General features: G+C 41.3%; 1 protein-coding gene across 3 annotated transcripts in view; it reads right to left on the bottom strand.

Annotated features, from left to right (window-relative positions):
• The window catches only part of LOC116332242 (1-phosphatidylinositol 4,5-bisphosphate phosphodiesterase beta-4), a 68016-nt gene extending 44425 nt beyond the window's left edge, over positions 1–23591 (bottom strand). Inside the window, exons 1-3 of one of the 3 annotated variants that reach the window (XM_031755116.2) lie at positions 23282–23591; positions 19593–19634; positions 1824–1890 (exon numbers count right to left, since the gene is read on the bottom strand). The gene's annotated coding sequence lies outside the window, so the exon portion shown is untranslated. Of the gene's footprint in view, positions 1–1823; positions 1891–19592; positions 19635–21496; positions 21584–21604; positions 21713–23281 lie in introns of those variants that run through there. The other 2 variants (XM_039599034.1, XM_039599035.1) reach the window with 2 other exon arrangements.
• Between the last annotated feature and the right edge of the window lie 1814 nt (positions 23592–25405).

Raw genomic sequence — 25405 nt, 5'->3', positions numbered from 1 at the left:
TGTAATTAAACATATATCTGATGTAATACGCTCTAATCTATGCACTTAGAATGATTTAAAGCTGTAAGGATAAGGTTTCGCCCTAAGTTTTAGCGGCATTGAGCAGCCACAGTGCAGCACACAGTCAAGGAACAGACGATATAACAATTAACCAGTTGACATTTTGTCAGCACAGCCAGTAACTTCACCTTGCAGAGAAATTGTTCAAATGGACACAAGTAGTAAAATTGAGTAAAACTGGTATTTGCAAAAAACAGTTTTATAATTAATTTTTAAAAATTATTTTAATAAGCCATCTGAAAACGTGGAGCCATTTTCAATATGGCCATCAACAAAGGCAAAAAACCCCCCAAAATTCAGATAAACTAAACTGGTCGTTCTTATGTTAGTCAAAGATGTATGATTTTTAAACTATGTGGAAGTCAACGTTGTAACTCTGTTTTTTTAAGTGGGTCTGGGGCATGGTAGTACAAGTAATCCTTTTTCTTTCCAGTTACATCTCCTCGATGCACCACTAACTCTCCTCACTGGTTACCCAGTTCTCTCCTATGGCCCCCAGAAAGTTTGCTGTTCATGGTGGCTCAGGATTTTGAGTCAGTTGCCTCCTGTTCAGAAGGTCAGTGGTTCAACCCTGAGCTCAAATGTTCTTAGGCAATATACTGAACTCCAGATACCCCCTGATGCATTCAGTGGGGTTTTTATTTGTGCAAAAAAAAAAAAAAAAAGTGTCTGTGGGTGCAGTATAAGATGTGCTTTGGGTGTTAGGTGAGAGGAAAAAAAAATAGTATTAGATTATTTATATGAGTTGGCCCATATAATAAATAGCTGGGCAGCACAGTTAGTCCAAAGACCCGTTTGTCAGGTTAACGGGTGATTCTAAAGTGACTGCTGGTGTATGGTAACAGTAAATTATCTGTCTCACTGTGTTAGCCTGTGAAAAATATTGATGACAGGGTCTGACAGCGTGAGAGAGTCGAGCTAAAGGTAAAGGAGCTAACGGAAATTCATCAAACGACTATAAATTATCACAAGATGAATGTTAAACATCCAAGTCAGAGTTTTACTTGAAACAAAGAAGCTCTGAAGAAGTTTTTAAGTTATAAATTTCACTCACTTCTAGTCAAAAGGATTAAAAAGAGAGTACGAGTAAAACCTCTGAAATGTATCCAGTGGTTGAAATTCTGATTTCCTGGATGGAAATGATGGTAAACTGGAAATTTGTGAAAGCTGGATTTTTCACAATAATGCATAGACAGAGACTAAAAAAGCAAATGTTGGTGTTTTTATCCACTTTTGAAAGATTGTTTCAGTTTTCTGCTGCACTGTGCTGTTTTTTCTTTGGTGTACACGCAAAATTCAAAATTACTGAGTGTATGTCTCTCTGTGACACTTTAAAATCTATTCAACTTTTTAGCAGAATTGTGTGAAATATCACTTAATAACTTGATGTTTTTCCCTATTCCGGCACATAATTTGCTCATGCTTCATTGACTGAGTTGGTCATTATTCACACAGATTTCTGGCTCAGTTAACTCACAACATTAAGTCTTGTCTGTTAGGCTAATCCTGCACTGTCTAACACACTTCGCTGAATTGAAAAGACAAATGACTACTAACTGTACTCAACATAACTATGTATACTGTATACCTACCACGCTGTCATGTGCCATAAATATGTACATTAACAAGAAATTGTGCTCTGTTTGCAAAGGTTAAAGCAATTTGTAGTTCAAGCTAGCAAGGGAGCCGATGATTACATAAAGGAATGAAAAACTGAAAGCCTCTGTATTGTATATGTGGGAGGTGAATCTGAGAGTACTTACCAGGTGACAGACAGGGAGACGGAAAACTGAGGGGAGGGGAAACACTGGAAGATAGCAGTGGACCACTCTAGAAAGAGAGGAGAAAAAAGCAAACAGGAGGGGGAGAGAAAAGAAATTAAGTCCAATTTGCAGATACGTGCTAACTTCATTATTCAGCTTCATCTCATACACTTACACTCATATTACGGATGATTGTGGTGCCTTTAGGAAAGACACTGACAGAAAAAAAGATGTACACGAGCATGTTCCTACACAACTGTTCACACATACACAACGCACACACTGGGGTGTAGTCACCAGCTCCCCAGTAATGTTCCTCATCCTATTTGGCAAGTGCAGAATTTTAATCATTCCTCTGGCTTCAGCTAAATAAACTTTTAATGGAAGGCGCTTCCCGTAAGAAAGGCTGCCTCTGTCAGAGAGATTGGTGGAAATGAGCTGGCAAATTAGACAAACGGCACCACCTCCACATCTGCTCTGCGGTAGCTTCTGAGAGGCAGGTATGTCAGTGAAAATAAAACAGAGTCTGCTAAAAGCTTAAAACGTAAATGTAAAGCACAGATTGGGTCAAAAGGTGCAGACAGAGAGGGAACGCGGATGAGTGAAACAAGAACCAAACTATAGATGGAAAAGAGAAGATAATCCCCCTTTTGGCAAGGCATCTGGTACCTCAGGCCTGAAGACAAGAAAAATTCCTCATCATTTCCTGTACTTAGGAGTGACCGTGATTCTGCTTGTGTCTCTCACATCACCATCACATCGCTAGAACAGGAACAGGCCAGTAATGGTTTCTTTATACAATCCCTTTGCAAGATAAACTTTGCCAGATAAGTGTAGACAGCAGAAGCTAGATTTCAACAAGTAAAGTGAGGGAAAGTTGCTGCTCTTAAGGTTGTATTTCCATCTGGGGTTATGATTGCTTGTTAATGTGGAGATTTTTGAAAGCCCAATAAGAAATATGTTTTGTGACAGGTTCCTCTCATGAGTTCCAGCTTTAAACATACTGCAATTGTTGTCCAAATTAATTAGAGAAACTAACACAATGTCAATATATGGACTGTTTTGATATTTGGATAGAGGTCCTTTGCAGTCAATGACTGCCTGAAGTCTAGAACCAGTGGACATGACAAAATGCTGCATTTCCTCCTTTAAGATGATGAGGCTTTACGGCAGCCACCCTCACTTGCTGCTTGTCTGCTTTCAATTCTGCATACAATAACTGAAAAGATGCTGAGCTGAGACGAGGTGACTGACATGGCTACTGAAGAATATTTTATTTACTTAAACTCTTGATTTCAGCAGTATGCTTTGGGTCATTATCCATTTGCACTGTGAATGCTGTCTGATTAATTTTGCAGCATTTGGCTGAATCTGAGGTGAGAGTGTAGCAAGTGTAGTACAATCCATCCTGGTGCTTCTCTCAGAAGTCACATCATCTATAAACACTAGTGACCTAATGCCACTGGCAGTTATACATATCCATGCCATAACATTACCTCCGTCGTGTCTGACAGATGATATGGTACGCTTCAGATCATGTTTGTTCCCTTCTCCGTACTTTTCCTTTTCCATCACTCTGAAAGTTAATCTTGGTTTCATCCGTCCAAACTGTGCCGTATAATCTGACCTTCCTGTTCTGGAGTATAACCAGTGGTTTGAACCTTATGAACCTGCTGTATTTACATTGTACATGCTTTGTATTTACATTAAGGTATCTCTTGATTGTAGACTTTGCCAGTGATACGCCTACATCCTTGAAAGTGTTGACTTGGTTAGATGTTGTAAAGTTGTTTTTCCTCAACAATGGAACTCTGTTGTCACGCACTTGAGTTGTCTTCTGTGGTTTTGCAGGCCTTTTGGTGCTGCTGAGCTGGTCGGTGCGTTCATTCATTTTGCACCAGACCCTTCATGGGGTCACACCTACGGTTTTTGCGATCTCTCACATAGGTTTGTTTGCTTGGTTTGCACTGACATCTCTTAGCACCTTGTTTTTAAATTTAGAGTAAAAACCTATAACTTCAGATATTATGCCTGCATCATTTGTCATGAAATAATGAGGGAACAAGCTTGACTTGGCCATGAAACTGCTCGTCAGTCCAACGTTAGTTAATGAAAAATGTAAACAAACAACAAAAGAAAACAGCCAAAAAAATAGTGTTAAAGCTGAAACGCTGCACTTGAGTCACCTATTGACTGTTTGAATTAAAATTTACAGTGGTGATTTATGGAAGTACAACTGCAAAAATTGTGTTTTGTGCAATTATTGACCTCACTCTACATCTAAAAAAAATCGCCTCCAAAAAATCCCAGCATCAGTTGGGCCTTGCAAATAGCAGGCCCATTTAATGAAGTTAATACAGAGCTTGGTATTGATCTGGCACCATCTATTTTGAGTCATCTGCCTCCGATCCCTCTCTCCCCCTCTTCATGTAGATAGGCCTCTCCCACAGTCACAGCTTATGTAGATCAAATATTCCACATGTCAAGTGGACTCACTGGACAAGAGCTGTTCACAGGCCTCTTCAGCCAGGGCAGAGCATCAGTGGATACACTGTATCAAAAAAGCCATGACACATGTACAGACACCAATATTCATGTTCTGCTAAGCAATTTAGTAAGAGCCCTATAAAAAGAACAGGTTAACAATACTTGGGTCCTGCTTTTTCACCAGGCCTCTTTTATCCATTGAAGTAAGAATGAACCGACATAGAAAACATGTAAAATACTACTGCTGCTGTTACTAGGGATAATAATAAGTAGAAGAAAATAAGCGATGCTGCTGCTGAGTGGACACAGATATTTTACACTTTCAGCAGACAAAGCTAACAAACTGGAACTCAGTTGTGCTACCATGGAAACTCCAACCAGTAGCACAGCTAAAAGGGTTCAGTCATGAATACACAATATCAAACAAAAAATAGATGTTTCTTGCTACATCTCTTCTTTCTGTGCATCTGTGCGGACACACACATGCACACGAGTGTATTTTTAGTAGGTGCTATTCTAAGTAACATCCAGCCGTGCGGTAATCATTCCTTTGATTAAAGCAACAGGTAAGAGGCTGCTAATCTCTCCCCTGCCTGTCACAGGATTTAAATGGTATAAACAGTGACAGCTGTGCCGACCATCACTCAACAAATGACAGCTTTACAGGGGAAGCACACAGGGGTGCTGATTAAAACAACAACACTGCCAACCGCACACACTCCCGCAGGTATCACAGGATGGGATCTGGCCGGGGAAATGACATTATCCGTGTTACCTGAAATAGCCTAATCTGAAAATAATACGCAATTATCTACACTCTACACATACAAGCTTACACCAAAATGCCTCACATAAACTGGTCTGGAGGTGAAGAGAATGACAGTTCAAGTACTAACGGCATATGTCCCCGCCTCAGGAAATCGACCCAACCCAAAGGCTGACGCACAGCTCTCTGTGGGACACGCTGTTGACTGCTTTGCTGCCATGAGCAGCACCTGTCAGGGCACTGAGATGATAATTCTCATTTGGCCCCCGATTGCAACTATGTTGAGAGCGACTCTGAAGGGACATTAAATAACATCAGCTCTCCAAATGACCAAAGGAGGACTCTGAGAAATCCCTCCCCCTGTTTTTGTGTGCAGCTGTGTCATGCAGGATAGTGGGTTTTCTCAGAGGACTAAAGTAGGAATACCAGACTGAAAACTGAGGGATAGAAAGCTTGACAAACATTAACACTAAAGTGACATTTCACCTTTCATACATCACCATTTCATTATAATAGCTCACACCAGTCTACTGCTGTAATGCAATTTGGAAGGTGTCATCAGGAGCTAGTTGGCTGATATCTCCTACATTTGCAAATTTATGCATTTCACATAATTCCACATAATTTTTTTGCATACAAATCAAAGCATAAAAATGACATTTTTCAGTTTTACGGGGATTATGTCTTTATGTCAATGTGAGGTTTCCAGTTGAGGCTACTGGAAGTTACTGAATCCCCGTTTCCAGTTTCTGAAAATAACATGACTTAATGTTACAGACATGAGTCTGTTAGTAGTTGATTTTAGACTTTATTGTAAAATGCAGAGAACTTGTCACCATGGCATTAAGACTTAGAGTTTCTATTATGTGCATAAATTTAGCTACATGAAGTACACTACAAATATCTGGATGGTGTATTCATAACTATCAACATGTAGAGTGTGAAATAAACTAAAATATCAACAAACTCCAATGCCTTTATTCTCATGGCATGGTGAGCATGTTTTGGTATGCAGGCCTTCATCTATCAACACACCGAATCTTTTCTAGTGGTGCTCCACTAATTGGAGCCTTCCAAATATGGTGTTCATCCAAATCCTAGAGTGAAAGTGGAAAATTCCAACAGTAAAATTCCACCAACAGGAGGAGTCTTCAATGACCTGGACACGTCCAGAAGCCCAAAAAGATACTAACAAACATTAATCAAATTCAATCCAAATCATACATGAAAAAGACCACATTGTTACATTGACCACAAATAACATAAATGCATCAATAAAGTTTATAACAAAGAAGTTTTTTTTTTGTAAGCCAGGATATTTACTGGCCTGTAATTTATAAATCCAATAAAGTTTCTTTTTTTTTTAAGAACTCCTTTGTCTATTACCTCTTGTATTGTATTGTATTGTAGTATAGAAGGGTTACTGTTATGAAAGTCCAGGTAGTGAATATCCACAAGCTAGTTAAATGTTACCGGTGAATGTTACTGCTGCTAGCAGACAAAACAAAACAAAACTACCCGTTGAAAGTAACACACTACCCAGAGAAGTATCTGTTGTACGAATGGAAGTATTCAAATTAAGTAATAGTGTTTGTGTTTCATCTTTGCTCTGCGGCAGTGACTCTAAACCCCAGAACATGGCTTTTTTCACCTTTTACATGATCTGCAGCTGCTGAAGGAGTGCACAACTTTTAAGTAGGACCTTTCGGTATGCAGTACCTATTAAGAATCAGTTTCACTAACTGTGGTTAATTAGCAACATTAGTAACGTTTATGAAAGACCAACATTTAAAAATCAAGATCCAAAATCATGAACCTCTGAGCGATTCAGACATGTGGAGCTCTTCTGTTTGTTTTTGTTGCTGTGGCGAGAACCAAAGGGAAAAAAACGAATCAAAATACTTCCATACGTTCGTAAACTGTATCCTCAATTGCTCAATAAAAATATTTTGAGTAAAATACTTCTATACTGCAAGGAATAGTGATAGTAAAGTTGTGCAGTATACCATTCAGCACCATTGTCATAACCTGCATAAACACCAGCCCAATTTTTTATATGACTAAAACGTACAAATTACAATTATTTAGTGACAAACCTGCAAACATCAGTAAAACTGTGAAGAAAAATGAAAGAAATGCATCTCTCTGGATACCTCAAGTCTTCTTCGATTCAACACCAAGTCACACACATCAAAACGCATCAGCAAATATTGACCCTCTTACTTACTTAACAGCATAATTTAAAAAGCAAATGGAGAGTAAACAACAGTTGTATAACAATGACTCCATAAGAACTGGTGTTGCTTAACCGGCTTTAAAATCTCAAAACTCCAACACAACTTAATTTTAAGCAACCAAAATGCTGCATCCACTTTAGTGATAGTGCCAGATGACCTCTTCGATGAATATCCACTCTCTGCAACCTTTGAAAACGGGGACACGGACACGGACTTGTTTTGTAGCGTGGAAGGTGTTAAAATATAAAGACTTGAACTCAATACTATCACCATTCATTGGAACTTGGGTTCAACTCCTGCTAACACTGCAGTATAAACAAAATGAGTCATGCCAGGAGTGGTGCTAGAAGCTCTCTTAACTATTTATGAGGTTTTTTTGTTTTTCCATCTTTTTTTCTCCCAATAGATTCATGTACTACAATCCATCGGAAAGACCCACACAGGCATGAATGGAATAAATACCCTGAAACATCATCTTTTTACTGTCTTCACAGTAGAACGTGGGTGAAATTGAAATAGGAGGTAAAGACAAAAAGGGCGGCATCCTGAGTGCAGTAGAGAACAATGGAGGAAGGGAGAAAGGCAAGCAGACAAAGACAAAGCTGCACAGGCACCAAAACATTTCACATACACTTTGACTTTTCAATTTTATTTTTTCTGTGTGATGCTGTCAGAAGCCAGCTCCCTGAGGGCCAAAGAGTGAGAGGCAGCCAAAGAGAGTAAAATGCAGGCAGAGAGAGAGAGAGAGAAGGTGAGCTGGAGGATTTTTCTGCTTAGTGAGTCAGAGAATATCGCTCGCTTTGCCTTGGAGAATGATGGACGACTGTCTTTAACAAGGAAAAAATTAGGTCTGGGTCTCTCTGCGCACATCAGACACAAACGGAGAGCACTTCTCCCCTTCCGCCATTGTGCAGGCTAATTAGTAGATTTTATTAGCATGGACCAATGGTAGGAAACCATTCAACCTCAGCTAATAGCTCATAGCTATTACACAGCATAATTTGTGCTGCTATGACATGAAATACTGTAGGGATTAAGTTTCAGACCAGGAATCTATAACACTGCAGTCATCCATCTGTCCTATGTTATATAATACAGGTTCATTATTAAAAAAAAAAAAAAAAAAAAATCATTCAAAAATGAAAACAATCTCTCTCCACATGAGTGTTTTTGACATTTTCAAAGAAATGTCTGTTCACCCTAAAACACGTCCTTCACAAACAGAGGTTATGCTCATGCAGGTGTAAGAAGGTAGCAGGGGACTGGCTGATTAGCTGTAGAGCCACATGATAGAGACAAGTGAATGTGGATATATGATTCATGCCTTCTAAAGGTTCTTCTATAAAATCATCTCAACAACATAAATTTAGTTTTTGAAGGAGTTTAAAAAGGCAAAATGGTTATAGAAGTCATTAAAAAAACATTTATGAATTTATTAACAAAGCTTGGGCAATTTTAACTCCAAAAACTCTCCTAAATACATCAAAAAAAACAACAAAAAAAAAAAAAAAACATCCAGTCTTGGTGTGCCACCCATGTATACTTGTGTGTATTTTAGAATTTTTAATTTTTTACTTTTTTCATCTGTCCAACATAATGGTGCAAAGGACTGGGTGGTTCCTTTGTTCTTATTTTCAAAGTTGTGCCGCTACACTGCTCCCACCAAAGCTGCGTACTTAGTTGGACTTAGTTGCTAAGATATGGTGGATGCTTTGGTCATTAAAGTCAGCATAGCTGAGAGAGTCTCTAGAGTGGCAGCTGATTATTGCTCCTCTGCAAATACAAGTCTATGTATACCTGCAGACACACATGCATACGAAGCAGTAATTCACACATAATGTTTGGCAACTGGTATTTGAAAAAGGGTGTACTATTAGAAGAGATTGGTGAGAGGCAAAAACGACATGAAGAAAGAGAACGTGGCTCTCTCTGATGTTGCAGGTTGTGATTATCATGTTTTTGCTCACAGCTTTAAAAATAATTTCAACATTTTTTTAAACTTGGACCCCATTTTCACCTGTAGGCACTATAAGCAGCAAACACCTACATGAAATAAAAGGTTCTTGTTTTTCCATGATCCTAAAGCAAGGCAAACCAGAGTCATTTTATCCAAACATACACTTACACTTTGCTTTTTCAGCCAGCATTGCTGCCTGCGTTAGTGAAACTCCCATGAAAGTTCCCCATAGACAATCGTATGTGACTCACAGCCGACACTTTTTTACAGCTTGAAAAGCTATCTAATGCTTCAAGTCAAGCCAAACATAACAATATGAAACATGTGCTGCTAATGGTGTGTGAGAGTCTAATGATTTGAGTCTACCACATTTATTGGTCCCATTCTCATTTTCCGGTCAAACATGGCTGAATTCAGCAAAGATGCAGCCACTTTTTCTTTTTTACAATTATAACCATAAAGCAATTTGTTTCTGATGCCCTGTGCATTTAACTGGCTTCTAGACTGCAGTGGCTGAATCACAGAGCCAAGATGGTAACAGATGATTTTAAATTTTTTGTGTTATGCAACAGTGAGGACGGACAAGGACAAGAAGTCCCTGGCACTTTACAAAACATATTACCCTTCCATTTATTTGTTCTTCTTGTTAGTGGTGGAGTCTGCCAGCCCCGTGCTGGACTCATATTGTCTATTAACACACAAAGGATTGACAAGAGATGATGAATACATGTCATCCCACATGAATGTTTATAATCTGACCTCACTGATATTAGCCTGACCGTCTACTGTACACTCTAACACAGATGCATTGGGGTTGTATTATATTACTCCTAATATCAACCAGGCAGCTGCTTCTAGTTCACATTAAAAACACTTCAATGACACAACGCTGGGTGCCTTTGACTGTGAGGAAGACAGGAAATTCAATTTGCCACAGAAAATGAAATGGACTACACTCATTCATCAAAAATTGTCACCAAAAAAAGATAATTATTTTTCATTAAAGAACAAACAGAGCAGCCAGAGTAAGCTATTAGGTTAAGATTGGATCTCTGCAACTCCAACTCCTCAACACGGTAACCAATATGCTCTCAGTTGCTGAGCAGAAAACATTTCACACTGTGTGTAGCATGAAATTTAATCAGCTTTTAGCTGTAAAAATCACACGGCAGTAAAGAGTTAAGCACAGCGACTGCATTTTGGGTAATCTGAATGTTTGTTCATACTTTAAGCTGTTGAGGAGAGCAAATTGATGGGAACCTAAGTATAACCTTGTGTAATAATAAACAACATGTCCACAGATTGATCTAACAGGATGTTTGACCTCATTAGATTGTCATCTTGACTTCTGCAGAAAAGTGACTCGAACCAAAAATTACAAATAAAATTACCGGTACATTTGCATAATGAGGTGCATGTCTGGAACAGGCTTTTAATTCAAGGCCTTAGGTGAAAGTAATCATTGCTTTCAGTGCTGCAGTGAAACCGCTCATACAGTTTTCTTCTCATTGTTAATTCAAACTCTAGCAAGTTGACTAAATAATAACAGGAGCTTCATAAACAAAAGGAGTTTGTGTGTGCTTACTGAGCCAAGAAAAATAACATTTTGGAAGAAACCACTCTCAGTGAAACACACAACTATTGTGTTCTGTGTTTGATGTTCAGCCTCTTTTCAGTTTTATTTATTTATAATACTGTGCAATACAAGTATTGAGCCACCCCTCATTTATTTAGATTTTGCTAGAAAATGGGAAATGGGTTTAGCAATTTACTGAAAGATGAAAACAGACATGGAAATACAGTGTCTAAGGCAAAATATATGTGAGTTTAAACAATTCCAACAAGCTTGAAAGACTCTAAACTCTTTTAGGCAGCTTTCTTGTAAGGTTTTTAAGCAGTCTTCAGGAATAGTTCTCCAGGCTTCTTGAAGGACATTCAAAGCTCTTCTTTGGGTGTTTTGTTCTGTCATGATGATCCCACACTGCTTCAATAAAGTCCGGGCTCTGGAGAGGCCAATGACTGATACTGTTCCATTGTGTGTTTTTCTATCCAGATATATTTTTACTGCACTGACAGTGAGTTTGAGATCATTGTCATGCTGTGATAGTACTACTCTGCATTTATAATTCCATTAATTTTAACAAAATCCTTTTAACTAAAATGCAGCCCCAAACATGACAGAGCCTCCACCGTGTTTCATACATGGCTGGAGACATACAGCCATCTAAAGGTTAGGTTCTTTGCCAAGTTGACTTTTACATGTAGACAAAATACTGGTTCACCCCTTGAGTTAGGTGACTTTTTTATGCGAAGACCCCTTTAAAGAAATTAACAGAAACTCTGGCTCCTTGGAAGCAAAACATAAGGAAACAAGAGGTGACTTGAGAAACTGGCACAGTACTCTCTTGGTTTGTCATTGCTTTTAAAAAAAACATGAATGTATAATACAAAAATATGCAACAGGTGAACCTTAGAAGGCACTAATAGGACACAAAGACAAAGCTTGTGAAGCTCTAGAGATGGTCTTCTGCAAGCGGAAATGTCTTCATAATTCAGCAAGTGCTAGGAACAATCGTAGATATATGTACTGTATATGCATGTGAACGCAATATGTGATATATAATTTACAATTTCCTATCAAGTAAATATATACAGCATATAGAATTTCCTAGTCTATGTCATGTGCTATAATTGCGTCACCTAAGGAAAATCTCTGAGCATTTTTCACTGGAAAATTTACATCTGTCCTCTTACGATGTGCTTCGTGACACTTTTCTAAACTTCACATTGCTTCTACAGTTTGTTATGATAGCCATCTAAAGGATTTATGTGCTAAGGACAGAGGTTTGTTTAAATGACATCCAAGAAGTGGCTGATGAAAAATGCACGAGGCTCTTTGACAAATTTCTGGCAGTGCTTGGAAAGCCATGTGAAGGGAACTATTCGCCTATTAAACCCAGTGTTTATACTCCACCTAAAATCTGTTTGTTTCCCTGCTTGCACTTTTCAGTTTATGAGTTACAAACTCCAAAGAAAGCCTCCAAAAAAAAAAAAAAAAAAAAAAAAAAAAAACACCATTAAAATCCGCTTTGTCTTTCAAACCAAAAAAACCCCAAAGACATAAATTAGGCCCATATTAAAGACTTCACGCTGTTTCACTCAAGGACATCTACATATATAGCAGGAATTCCCTTGCAGCCATTAGATTATCCAAGTCAACAACAAAGTAGAGACAATTGTGTCATGTACTGTGTTCTGCATTTCAACTGAGCTGAGCAGGGTAAATGATAAGCTAATCTCTGAAGTGTTACATAATTGCTATCTTGTAGAGTAGTGGGCTGCCTAAAGAGATCCCTCTGGCACACACACACACACAAAGTCATGTTATGATGATGTCACAGGACATTACCAAAAAACATAATCCGTAATCCAACCTCACCAACTTTATATCACTGCTATATAATTAAAATCACACACACACACACACACACACACACACACACACACACACACACACACACACACACACACACACACACACACACACACACACACACACACACACACACACACACACACACACACACACACACACACACACACACACACACACACACACACACACACACACACACACACCGCCACAAGGGCAGTGTTGTAGAGAGAGGAAGAAGCAACATTCCTGCTGTTTATCAAGTCATCTGATCAGGCCAGCAAGTCATGCGTTGAAGCTGTGTTAGAGGCTGGGCGGGATGCTTTAGGCTAACCCTCGCCTAATGTACTCTGCACTTTTCAGAATCTTAACTCATTCTCTCACAGTACTCTCTGTCTTAATGTAAATGACTGGTATCCTCCCAAAAACACACTAATGCTCCACTTTATTTTTAGCACACACGTAAAGAAGACACTTAAGACCTCCCTGCATTTGCCCCATTTGTAACGCAAACACATAAACTATTAAAAGCTTGATCGATAAGTCTGTAAAGTATCTGCTAATTTTCCACTTTTAAGTATTGACAGTGTTGATAAATGTGATAATTTTGCTGACTGCAAAGATCCTCGTCGGTGCGTTGTAAAGCCGTGGTCTCTCTATTACGGGCCTGGGATGGTTAATAATAGCTATCCAGGAGAGGACAGTACAGAATCACGTTTTGCATTCTGGAGCGAAGGTCGACAGTTTAATTGGAAGTGCAAATTGCGTTCACATGTATCCCCACAGTGGATTGAGCCATGGGTAAAGTGAATGTGCACATTGCAAGTGTGTGTGCATTTAACAAAAGAGAGGGGAGGGTTCGTCCCAACGTATTTTTAGACCGACGCGTGGAGTCGAGCCACAGTTATTATCACTGAAGTGTTGTTTTTACTCCTCAAATCCTCTTTCACACAAGCTCAGATACTCCTGCTGCCCGCTACTGAATCAGCGAAGCCGATGCTGCCAATTTTTTATTAAGAAAGAGTAAATATTGACTTGATGACTGTAGCTTCCATCTGTTGGTGTAAGAGTAAGAGTCTCACTCGCTCTCTATCTGCTCTGCTTTCACTCGCCGCCGACACTACCACCACCCCCACCACCACCCATCTCCTTCCCTCTGCTGCTGGCTTAGAGTCTGCAGAGAATACCCCCGTCATTATATTCACCCTCGAGCCACACTTACCCTTGTAGTGAAGACACGCGCTCTCATCATTGATCTCTCTCTTTCTTTAGGCAGCTAATAGTACTCCCACATAGCTCTATAATCCACAACACCTGGATTAGTGAGGGTTGAGGCCACTTTTTGATCAGCTATCGTGTATGTGAAGCTGAGACTGTGGGAGTGGAGCTGAGTGGTTTTACCAGAGCAAAGAGCGGACAGGGGGGGGCTGAGGTTTCCTGACCCTTTTAGCAGCGTCACGGGCCGGCAGCACTGAACATCCACGAGGAGTCTTTCATATTGTTTCTTAGAAAGCTTTCTAAGCAAGTGCACAACCGAAAGACGCCACATTTGCACAAAAGCAGTGTTACAGCTTCTTTTGATATCCATAAGAAGGTACTTTCACGCGTTTACATTTCTCTGTAACTATCTTGGTATGGTCATTTATGTGGACTCATTTTCTTTATGCTACTGGATTACATTAAAAGACGAAGCTCCTCCAAAAGTAATATTTTCTCTCTCCGGGTGCTGCCTCAGGTGCCTGTCACATCCATATTTTCGATAAATGCCAAGGTCTTAAAATGCAGCAGGGTAGGACAAAGTTGCAGAGTACTGGATCCGTGTAAATATTTGCAGTGGGAATTTAGGTGTGTTGACTCTGCTGCCGCTGACACTGCTTCTCTTACGTGAAATGCCCGGGCATTTCACGTAAGAGAAGGAAGGATCTTATGTTCTCCGTTTGAACAAGCACTGAATTTATTATTTTATCATTCAAACACAAAGAGGTGTTGATTTTTTACAGGAATGCTCCATAACATGATGACAGTTAAAAATAAAAATCATATTGGTAAAAAGAATTTGTATCAAATATGAATAACCATCAATCAACACTACCAGTGTGTTCCCTTCTTTCCCGCCACATGTAGTTACTGAAGTGTAAGCTTAGGATGTTTAGCGTGTTGCCTCACACCAAAAATTTTCCTGGTTTGAATCCCACCTTGGGATTTTATATATGGATGTTTTCCCTATATCTGTGTAGATTTCTGCTGGGTTTACTTTGCCTTCCTTAGTTCAAAGACATGCTTGTTAGGCAAACTGATCTTTCTAAACTGGCTATGGATGAGACGTAGATCAAGTATTAAAACTGTGACGAACAAAATATTGTATGAATGTATGATTAAATGTGACACATAGTAGCACATAGCACTTTGAGTGGGCAGTATGATTAGAAAAGCGCCACATAAATGCCGGTCTATTTCGATGACCACCAAAGCACTCATTTTTTAATTTACCCTCAATCTTTTACTGTGAAAAGCCATATAGACTGGTACAGGTGGATTTAAGGTAGAAGCTTAACCCAATACAGTGGAGTTCCATCCATCCATCCATCCTCATCCGCTTTATCCGAAGTCGGGTCGCGGGGGCAGCAGCCTAAGCAGAGAAGCCCAGACCTCCTCTCCCCAGCCACCTCCTCCAGCTCATCCGGGGAACACCAAATGCGTTCCCAGGCCAGCCGAGAGATATAATCTCTCCAGCGCGTCCTGGGTCTGCCCTGGGCCTCCTCCCGTGGGACATGCCCGAACACCTCACCCAGGAGGCGCCCAGGGGCATCCTTGTCAGATGCCCGAACCACCTCAACTGGCTCCTTTCGATGTGGAGGAGCAGCGGCTCTACTCTGAGCCCCTCCCGGATGGCCGAACTTCTCACCCTATCTCTAAGGGAGAGGCCAGCCACCCTTCGGAGGAAGCTCATTTCTGCCGCTTGTATCCGCGATCTCGTTCTTTCGGTCACTACCCACAGCTCGTGGCCATAGGTGAGGGTCGGGACGAGATCGACCGGTAAATTGAGAGCTTCGCTTTTACACTCAGCTCCCTCTTCACCACGACGGACCGGTGCAGCGTCCGCATCACTGCAGCCGCAGCACCAATCCGTCTGTCGATCTCCGGCCCTTCTCCCATCACTCGCGAACAAGACCCCGAGATACTTGAACTCCTCCACTTGGGGCAGGAACTCATCCCCGACCCGGAGTGGGCACTCCACCCTTTTTCCGGCTGAGAACCATGGCCTCAGATTTGGAGGTGCTGATCCTCATTCCTGCTGCTTCACACTCGGCTGCGAACCGTTCCAGTGCGAGCTGGAGGCCCCCACCGATGAAGCCATCAGAACCACATCATCCGCAAAAGCAGAGATGAGATTCTGAGGCCACCAAGTGGAAGCCCTCCGCCACTTGGCTGCGCCTAGAAATCCTGTCCATAAAAATTATGAACAGAATCGGTGATAAAGGGCAGCCCTGGCGGAGCCCATCACCCACCGGAAACAAGTCCGACTTATTGCCGGCAATGCGAACCAAACTCTTACAACGGTTGTATAGGGATCGAATGGCCCGTAGCAGTGGGCCAGACACCCCATACTCCCGCAACACCTCCCACAGGACACCCGAGGGACACGGTCGAATGCCTTCTCCAAGTCCACAAAACACATGTAGACTGGTTGGGCAAACTCCCATGCACCCTCAAGTATCCTCGAGAGGATAAAGAGCTGGTCCAGTGTTCCGCGACCAGGACGAAAACCGCATTGTTCCTCCTGTATCCGAGGTTCGACTAACGGACGAACTCTCCTTTCCAGCACCCTGGCATAGACTTTCCCAGGAGGCTGAGGAGTGTGATCCCCTGTAGTTGGAACACACCCTCCGGTCTCCCCTCTTAAAGATGGGGACCACCACCCCGGTCTGCCAGTCCAGGGTACTGCCCTGATCTCCACGCAACATTGTAGAGGCGTGTCAACCAGGACAGCCTACAACGTCCAGAGCCTTCAGGAACTCGGGCGGACCTCATCAACACCAGGGGCTCTGCCACCGAGGAGTTGTTTAACTGCCTCAGTGACCTCGACCCCAGAAATTGGCGGGTCATTCCCCTCATCCCCAGACTCTGCTTCCTCCTCGGAAGACGTGTCAGTGGGATTAAGGAGGTCCTCGAAGTATTCCTTCCACCGCCTGACAATTTTCTCAGTCGACGTCAGCAGCGCACCGCCAGCACTATACACAGTGCAGGTAGAGCACCGCTTTCCCCTCCTGAGACGCCTGACGGTTTGCCAGAATCTCTCTCGAGGCAGTCCGAAAGTCTTTTTCCATGGCCTCCGAACTCCTCCCACACCCGAAGTTTTTGCTTCAGCCACTGCCCGAGCCGCATTCCGCTTGGCCTGTCGATACCTGTCAGCTGCCTCTGGAGTCCCACAGGCTAACCAAGCCCGATAGGACTCCTTCTTCAGCCTGGTGGCTCCCTTCACCTCTGGTGTCCACCATTTGGTTCGGGGATTACCACCACGGCAGGCACCAACCACCTTGCGGCCGCAGCTCAATGCAGCAGCTTCGGCAACAGTGGAGTTTTATTAGTAAATTCTTGACAGTACTTTATAATAACCATTTTAAGAAACGGTAAATGAATAGTGTGAGCTAAAAATTGATCTGCAAAGCATCTATTAACATTTTCTGAAAGGTTACAGTAAGGTTGCAACTAATGTTTATCATACCTTTTAAGCAGGTAATAAAGACTCTGTAAGTCATCTATAAACATTATTTGGAAGGCAAGTATAAAGTTGTAACTGATATTTATAACACTTGTTTCAACAAGTGAATAATTATCCAGGTATGTAAATCACAAGATTGAACTTGTAGATGGCACTTCATGTCCTGTTTTCTTAACATACAGTCACATGAAAAAGAGTCTTCACAGAACTCTTTGCCATCCTATGAAAACAAAATGATTCAATAGCTTGTAGAAGCACCTTTAGCAACAACAACTCTAATTAATATGTTTTTGTTTGACTTTATTAGTCTCTCACATTGTTGCGGAGGAATTTTGGCCCGCTCGTCTTTACAAAGTTGTTTTAGTTCATCGAAGTTTGTGAGCATCTGCTTATGCAGAACATTTCAATTGGTTTGAGGTCTAGACTTTCACTAGATCATTGCAACACCCTGATTTTTTTTTTTTTTTTCCCCCCAGTCATTCGATTAGAGATTTACTGCTGTGTTTGTGATCATTGTCCTGCTACATGACCCAATTTCAGCCAAGTCAGATGTAGAATACTTTGGTATACAGAGAAGTTCATGGTCAACTCAATGACTCCAAATGCCCAGGTACTGTATCTGCAAAACGAGCACAAATCACGCCCCTCCATCACCGTGCTTGACCATTACTGCATTTGGTTTTCACCAATAATCGTGGAATCATAATGGCCAAAATCTCCACTTTGTCCAAAGGACATAGTTCAAGACGTCTTGTGGTTGTCCAGATTGCAACTCTACATATAAGAAAGAAGAGGCTTTCTTCCAGCAACCCTTCAAAAAAGCAATATTGTTGAAGTCTCGTGTTTCTAACTGTACTGTCATGACATTCAACATTTAACATGCTAACAGGCCTGTAGAGTCTGAGCTGTAGTTCTTGGGGGTTTTGCAGTGTCTCTGAGGATTGCGCGGTCTGACCCTGGGGTGAGTTTGCTGGGATGTTCACTCATATGAAGATTGTGGCATTGTGTTATCATAGACATGAATGCTCAAAACCTACAAACTGCCAAAATTTCTGCTTTTATAGAGATTCTCACACTTGCAGCTGATCCATTAATCATACTTGACTGGCACCACCTGGCTACCATTTAGCCTCTTAATTCCTGTACAAGGGTGTACTTAATCTTTCAGAGGACTGCATAGATTCCTTTCTTCTTCACGACTGTATTCCATAGAATATGTCAAGATAGGAGAGATATCCATCTTCTGTTGGGACAGACTGCCAAAAGACATCTTTTGTGTATTTCAGAGATGCCAGCAGTTTGCACTGGAGACCTGCTTACTGTTCAATAATCAAACCTTTATCATAAAATCATAAAACCATCATGAAATATGTTTCTAAAGCAATGCTTAGATATGTGTTCTAAGAATTACTTTTCCTAGTCACTATCAAGTTATAGTCACATGGTTCTTGCCAACAGAATAACTTAGAGATAATACATACCTCTTTGCGCGATAAAAGGAGACAAATGAAAATGAACCAGGCAAAGCTAACAGACAGCTTTGATGCTACACATCATTAATACAGAATACATCATGAACACATAGACAGCAATCACATTTGAGCTTCATTAAAGTGTCAAACTTGGCATGGGGGAACACAGAGCAACAGCTTCAGTCACGCAACCTACTTATCAATGAGTGATGTGTGCAGTGGATCAGCGAATATCAGCCTTTCATGAAAGATACAATTAAAATTTAGACTTGCTTTCATCACTCAGTACAAATCCAATAAGATGTCCGTCCTTTCCAGTTCTCGGCACAACGTGTTTGTAATATTTAATGCGGGAAAGAAGGTGTCTGTATTCGCTAATGAGGCCTCAAAGAAAAAGTGGCAGGAAAATAAGATCCAGGTAGATATTAGTGCACAGAATGTGTTTTTTGGACACGCAGAAACATGTTAGATCAAACACTGACACCTACATTACATTGACTGATTTATTGCAAGCTCAGTTTTCCCAAACTTTATGTTCAACTAAATTCTGGACACTGTGCCGTTTTAATATTTGCCCCAGGGGTTTATTAGACAGCAGCGCTGTTAGGCAGAATGTAACGACAAACTAAGAAACACAACGCAAGAAAAAGAAATTTGTGTTGCTGCAGCGATCACTGGCAGCCCCAAAACTCACCAGTTCAGCATCAATAATTTCAGCGGGAGTTCATGTCTCGGCCTGCAGAGACAAAAAAGGACATACGGTTAGAAGGGGAGAGAATTTCATAAATCACAAAACCCTGAATGTGGACTTATTTGGCTGAGTTCTAAAACCCTGCTATATAATAGGAAGGTCAGGAGCTGAGGTACAACCACACACAGAGATGAACACATCCCGATTCCCTCCACTTACTCCCTTGCCAGAGAAAACAAAGTTCAGACATGTTGAGCTCTGCGATGCAACATATTTTCAACATATTACAACAACACTGGTCCTGTCAGTCGCTGTGCCCACATTACCCGTCTGTGGGTCTATTAGTCCATCTGGCTTTCAGGACTTCCACTTTCAAAGATCTCTTTGCAGGAGCACAGAAGAGAAAAAAAATGATTCTACAAATCATAGAACTGTTAAAACAAACTGACAGAGGTGGAGAAAGGTCAGTGACTCTAGACCAGGCCCTCCCAAGTCTAAAAGAAGCCATGGAGAGAAAGCGTGCTAGTCTTAGAAAAACTAACAAACAAACAGGCAATCAAGATATACAGTAAACTGCCACTGGATGGATTCCAAATCCAGTCCCGCTAGAATAAACCTCCAACCTTCGAGCAAATCGATATCATGCTGGCAAGAAAAACGCTGTGAGAAAACAGACAGAGAAAAAGAGATTTTTCTCTAGTTGGACCAAACCCTACAGCCAATGTCAAGCTTTCCACAGAGATACAAACACCCCGAAAGTTGATGCTGAGTAATGTCTGTCTTACACACATTTCGTGGCCTAATCAAGTTCACATCCACAACAAAACAATGCCAGGCTTTGAGATGCTGTTTTAGTTTCATCCTTTTTCTTTCATACACCGTCTTCCAAGACTTAAAATGTAGTTTAGCTTTTTCATTCTAAACTAACTTCTTCTTATTGGCTTAATGCTTGGATATAATATACCAGTATACACCCTCAATCTGCCGGGTTTTACATTTTAAATAGAGCTGTATCCCCCCTGCACTGAACATATACATAATATTATGCTTAGTTACAAATTATCTCACGGCCACACAAGTGTCCCTCCAGTGTACTCCAGATACACCTGAACTACAATTAAAATTGCTGGAAGTCTGTCGAAACAAAATCAGCAGAAGCATCTACGGTGAGATTTAAAACCACATATATTAAAACAAAACAAAACAAAAACCCTTCATATAGGAGCTACAAATGCAGAGCAGTGCGAGACTTCGTACATCCGTCTGGGCTGAAGATTCCCTCCACATGCATAAATCAAGTCCCTGGATCCAGATTGTGGTATTTTCTTGAGATCATCAAGACAATGTCTCTCAATTTCCAAAGAATTTCAGAATGAAACTCCAAAGGTAAACGGTAAAATGTAACACTTTGTTAATAACACTGTTATTAAACAGAGAAAGAACAAACTGAAGCAATTATATAACCTTGGCAGAAATAAAAACGAAAAAAAAAAGTGGCACCATGCCATGGGATCCTCCTTCAAACTTGGCATGTTTGCTCAACTATAAACCCATAAAGTTATGTGTATCTTGAATGGCTGGGATACCATCAACTGGGCAACAGCTTTCCAGAAACCAGCATAGCACATGCAAAGTACTCAAAACTTGGTCTGAGTACTTCAGTTTGTAGTTCCTGCTACAGTAGCTGCCTGCAGGACATATGGACAAGGTGAAAACAACACCAGCTTTACTATCAAGGCTGATAAACCTTAAAGAGTACCAGTGATAACAGAAGATGGCAAACTGGAGTCACTTTTGTTCTATTTAGTAAAACTAAAAAGAATGGTTAACAATTTAGATCAAGTGAAGAATTTGCAACTATAACAAGGATTATCCCGCAAGCTGTGACGATGCAGCCAAACTCTTACCGTGCAGCAACCTCCAGCCATATAAATTCCCCCAAAGACACTGATCACCGAGTGCACTAAAGTCAAAGCGACCATAAAAAGAAGAAAATAATAAAAACACCTGCACACCCTCAGTTAGCCTTTAAGCTTCTTAGTCCACCTCTATTCATCAAAATGCTTCGCAGTCCGGGTTTAAGCCTCGGGTAAGGGATTGTTATTGTGCAAGAGAGGGTAATGTTTGCCTCCGTAATCGCCAGTCAAACGTTTATGTGGCAGTGTCAATAAGCCAGAGCAGAATTTGTTTTTCTTTACATAATGGAGGCGATGTTTCACAGGCTGCGGGGACGTCGCCTGGAAGGAGGGAGTGGGAGGCGACCTTCTGAGGGTTTCACAATAACGGGGACTGACACACTCTTTGCTCCCTGACCACAGGTATGTTGATGGTCAATTTAATATGCACTATTAGATACCTGGGCAGCAATTTCCAAACAAAGAGAAAATGGATTCAGTATGCAAATAACCGCTGCAGAGCAAGTTGGTGAGAGCAGGAGGAACAGCTGATGCAACAAGTTTGTTTCTACACTCATTCTTAAGTTAATGTTAGGGGGAAAAATAATACTTTATACAGTGCAAACAAGTCTACACAGTCCCCCCACCTCACCCCCTTCCACACACACACACACACACACACACACACACACACACACACACACACACACGTTATTCATGAACAAATATCACTCTGCCTCAGGGGTGTAACGGATAAAACTGGTTTTGGAAATGAAAATGAAGAACCTGCTGAGTTTCGGCTGTCATTTGCTCTGCTTTCAAGGAAAACTGCTGATTACATCTTCCCCTATCAAAAATAGATTGTTTAAAATCCAAAGAGCAAACTGCGAATGATTTCACACACAAATGATGACATTTGATCACCCATGCAACTATTTTTATGATACTTTACCACCGTTGTGCTGATTGATTAAACACTGGCATTACGCGCACACGAAAAACACTGTTTTCTAGTTGGCGTAACGGTGAATCAATGACACCTTGCAAAGCTGGGATGGATGCATGCATGGCAAGCTGCAGCTACCAGACTAGCAGCAAACAGTCTGAGAATGCACCAGTTCTGCATGTTAAATTTACATTATCCTACAAATCTCACAGGGCATTAAGCTCCAAATATGTAGTGCAATAAACCAAAAAGCACGCACTAGAGTAAATGCAAGAAATAAAATCTGGGGTTTGTGGGTTGACTTTTATGGCCACTGTGCAGTGTGCACTGTGTTTGTCATCGGCCGGCTGGCTTCTGCTCTGTCCCGCTACAGCTAGCTCCACTGGCTAGCCTCACAGCCGTTGGAAACGTCAATAAGCCCCGCATTTCATCAAGTTTTCAAGCCGCGGCGGCTCTCTGCCGTGCCGTATTCACCTAGCAGAGAGGTCACCGAGCAAAGCTGGAGTGAATTCGATAATAAAAACCAAAAGGTCTATTTAAATGCGTCTGCCTTGCTAGCTAGCAAATGCTATTGCTTCCAGCTGTGTGTGTGTGTGTATGTGTGTGTGTGTGTGACAGATTGAGGCAGAGAGAGGATGTCTGACTGATGAGAGCAGGATTTGGAGAGTGCCGCTGAGAGCTAGCGTGATGGAGTTTTAATGAAGGGTCCAGTGTCCGTCTGGCAGCAAAACAAACACATTAAATTGAACTCAGTCTGGCGCACATTTAACCGAGCAGCCCTTAACCCAAGACACGGTAAACGCTGACTGTTCTCTCGGCAGCATTCAGAAAGCTTTATGTGTGTTTCTTACGTGGTTTCGCGCTTGGAGATGGAGAGGGGGTTTAATCCGACGGCGGAGAGAAAATGATGCTGTGCAGGGTCCGGGTAGGGATTTTCTGTCTCTGTCTCCGCCTGTCTGCGTGTCTTCCAGCTGCTGCTGCTCTATCCCGTCTCCCTCCGACTGTCTACTCTGCCTCCCTCCCGCCGGAGTGTCCCGGTGTTCTTGTACCACTCGCCCTCCAGTGGAGAATGGACGGTGCTGATGCGCGCTGATTAGGAACCCCTCTTCAGACGGGCAGCCCTCCCCATCCCCTCCCACACCCACCACTACACTCTGCACTCACACCTAACGTGCCTGCGCGTCAATGGGTGTGTGCGTGCGTGCGTGCGCGAGCGAGCGAGCGCGCGGTGGCGTGCGTGTAAATGAGTGAATGAGTGTGCCTTGGGTTAACGGAGTGAGTCATCCAGTAGAACCAGATCCAGCTCCGCCCCCGTTTTCTAACAGCTGACTACTGTAGCCGCCATGCGTTGATAAAGACAAACAGTGCCTCCCCCTCCTCCCTTTGTAAAGTCACAGTGATGCTGGCCTGCTTCCCCTAAAGACACAACAGCAACTTTATGACACTTAGTTTTATTAATGGCACCACTTTCATGTACCATGACAATCTTTTTTAAGATATTATTTTTAGGTTTACATAAACTATGAATAACTGGAAATATGTTTGCAGTCTGTAACGCTGTTCTCTAGATATCATCCACTATTCATTTTCACACCAGATCCTGCTGAACTACTTCGTGGTTAATGCTACTGTTCTGCAATTTAAAAATATATATATACATATTTCTATAGCTTTAACTTAGTCTTTTGAACATCTATGGAGCTGCAAACCAAATTTCTTTACACTGCATTATATAAGCTATGGAAATGGCAATAGACTGTATAAAAACAAAATCAGTCACATGAGAACAAAGCTTTTGAGGGATTTTTCTTGATTTAGTTTTTACATGTTTTACAATATATTTTGGTTCTAAACAGCTGCAAGCATGCACATAAAAAATATTGCTAGTGTGCACAAGATACGCTCCTTGGACAGCTTTATTTGAGATGTCATGACTTGCAGTGCTTAGTATGGAGCTAATGCAGCTCTAAAAATAATGCACCTTACAATCCCCACACCCACCTATGTGAAAACATCCTCTCGATTTATAATGCAGGATTTCTGTAAAAGGCTTCATATTATGCTGTTCTTTATTTTCTATCATGTATATGTATATAATGTGCTGCAATGGTGACTGGTCATATTAAACATGGCCAAAGTCTAAAATAATGAGCTCAGAATATAGATGTAAGTATGTAAGCAATCCCAGGGGGCAAAAGTTGAGGCTTCAAACTGCTCTATATGCTTCATTTCACAAAGTTTTTTCTATGCTTTGCTGTGTATGATGTCAAGGAAGAGGGGATGGGCTTAATATGATCATCTCAGACACACTGCTCTGACTGTAAACACAGAAGCCCCATCCACCTGTTATTTAAATCCTCTGTTTACAAGCAGCAGCCAATAAGAAGAAAGTTGACTCAAATAAAGATGTGAAGAGTGTAACCGAAGACAATATCAATAAGGTTATTTTTACAAGTTTAAGAGAGCTACAGGAGACTTTCGGTAGCTTTCAGAGACTTATTCCTGTCCCCAAGGACCCATTAAGTGGACACTGTTTTCAAAATTAATTATTGTATGACAATCTGTTTCCTAAATGGTACAAAAGCAACTACAGCCACTCCATCATTAGAGGAAAAAATAGTCTGCAGTCTCTGAGCTTCAGAGACTAAATGGGCCAAAAATGATGACAGAAGTATAGTGAGGAAAACCCTGCAAACCAAGGGCACTGTGCCTTTCCTCATCCCTCTAAATAGGACATTTTTAGGTTTTAGGACATGGTCTGATAGCTTAACAGTGGTACGGATAATATTAGAGTTACAATCCGAATTTGATCCAGCCTAGATTAAGGCGAGGTTCAGTGTTAACATTACATTCATAGCTTTGGGATTAAGGTTGGATTATGATAGTTGAGGGAAAGTGGAGAGAGCTAAGATTATATTTGGGGGCCAAGGAGTGGAGGCAGTCAGTGATTAGCATCTCACTCGCTCGCTCATTCG

This window comes from Oreochromis aureus, linkage group 15 (assembly GCF_013358895.1).
Source record: "Oreochromis aureus strain Israel breed Guangdong linkage group 15, ZZ_aureus, whole genome shotgun sequence".
Taxonomy (NCBI): domain Eukaryota; kingdom Metazoa; phylum Chordata; class Actinopteri; order Cichliformes; family Cichlidae; genus Oreochromis; species Oreochromis aureus.
The sequence above is the reverse complement of the archived record's forward strand: the minus strand, read 5'-3'. Positions and strand labels throughout refer to the sequence as shown.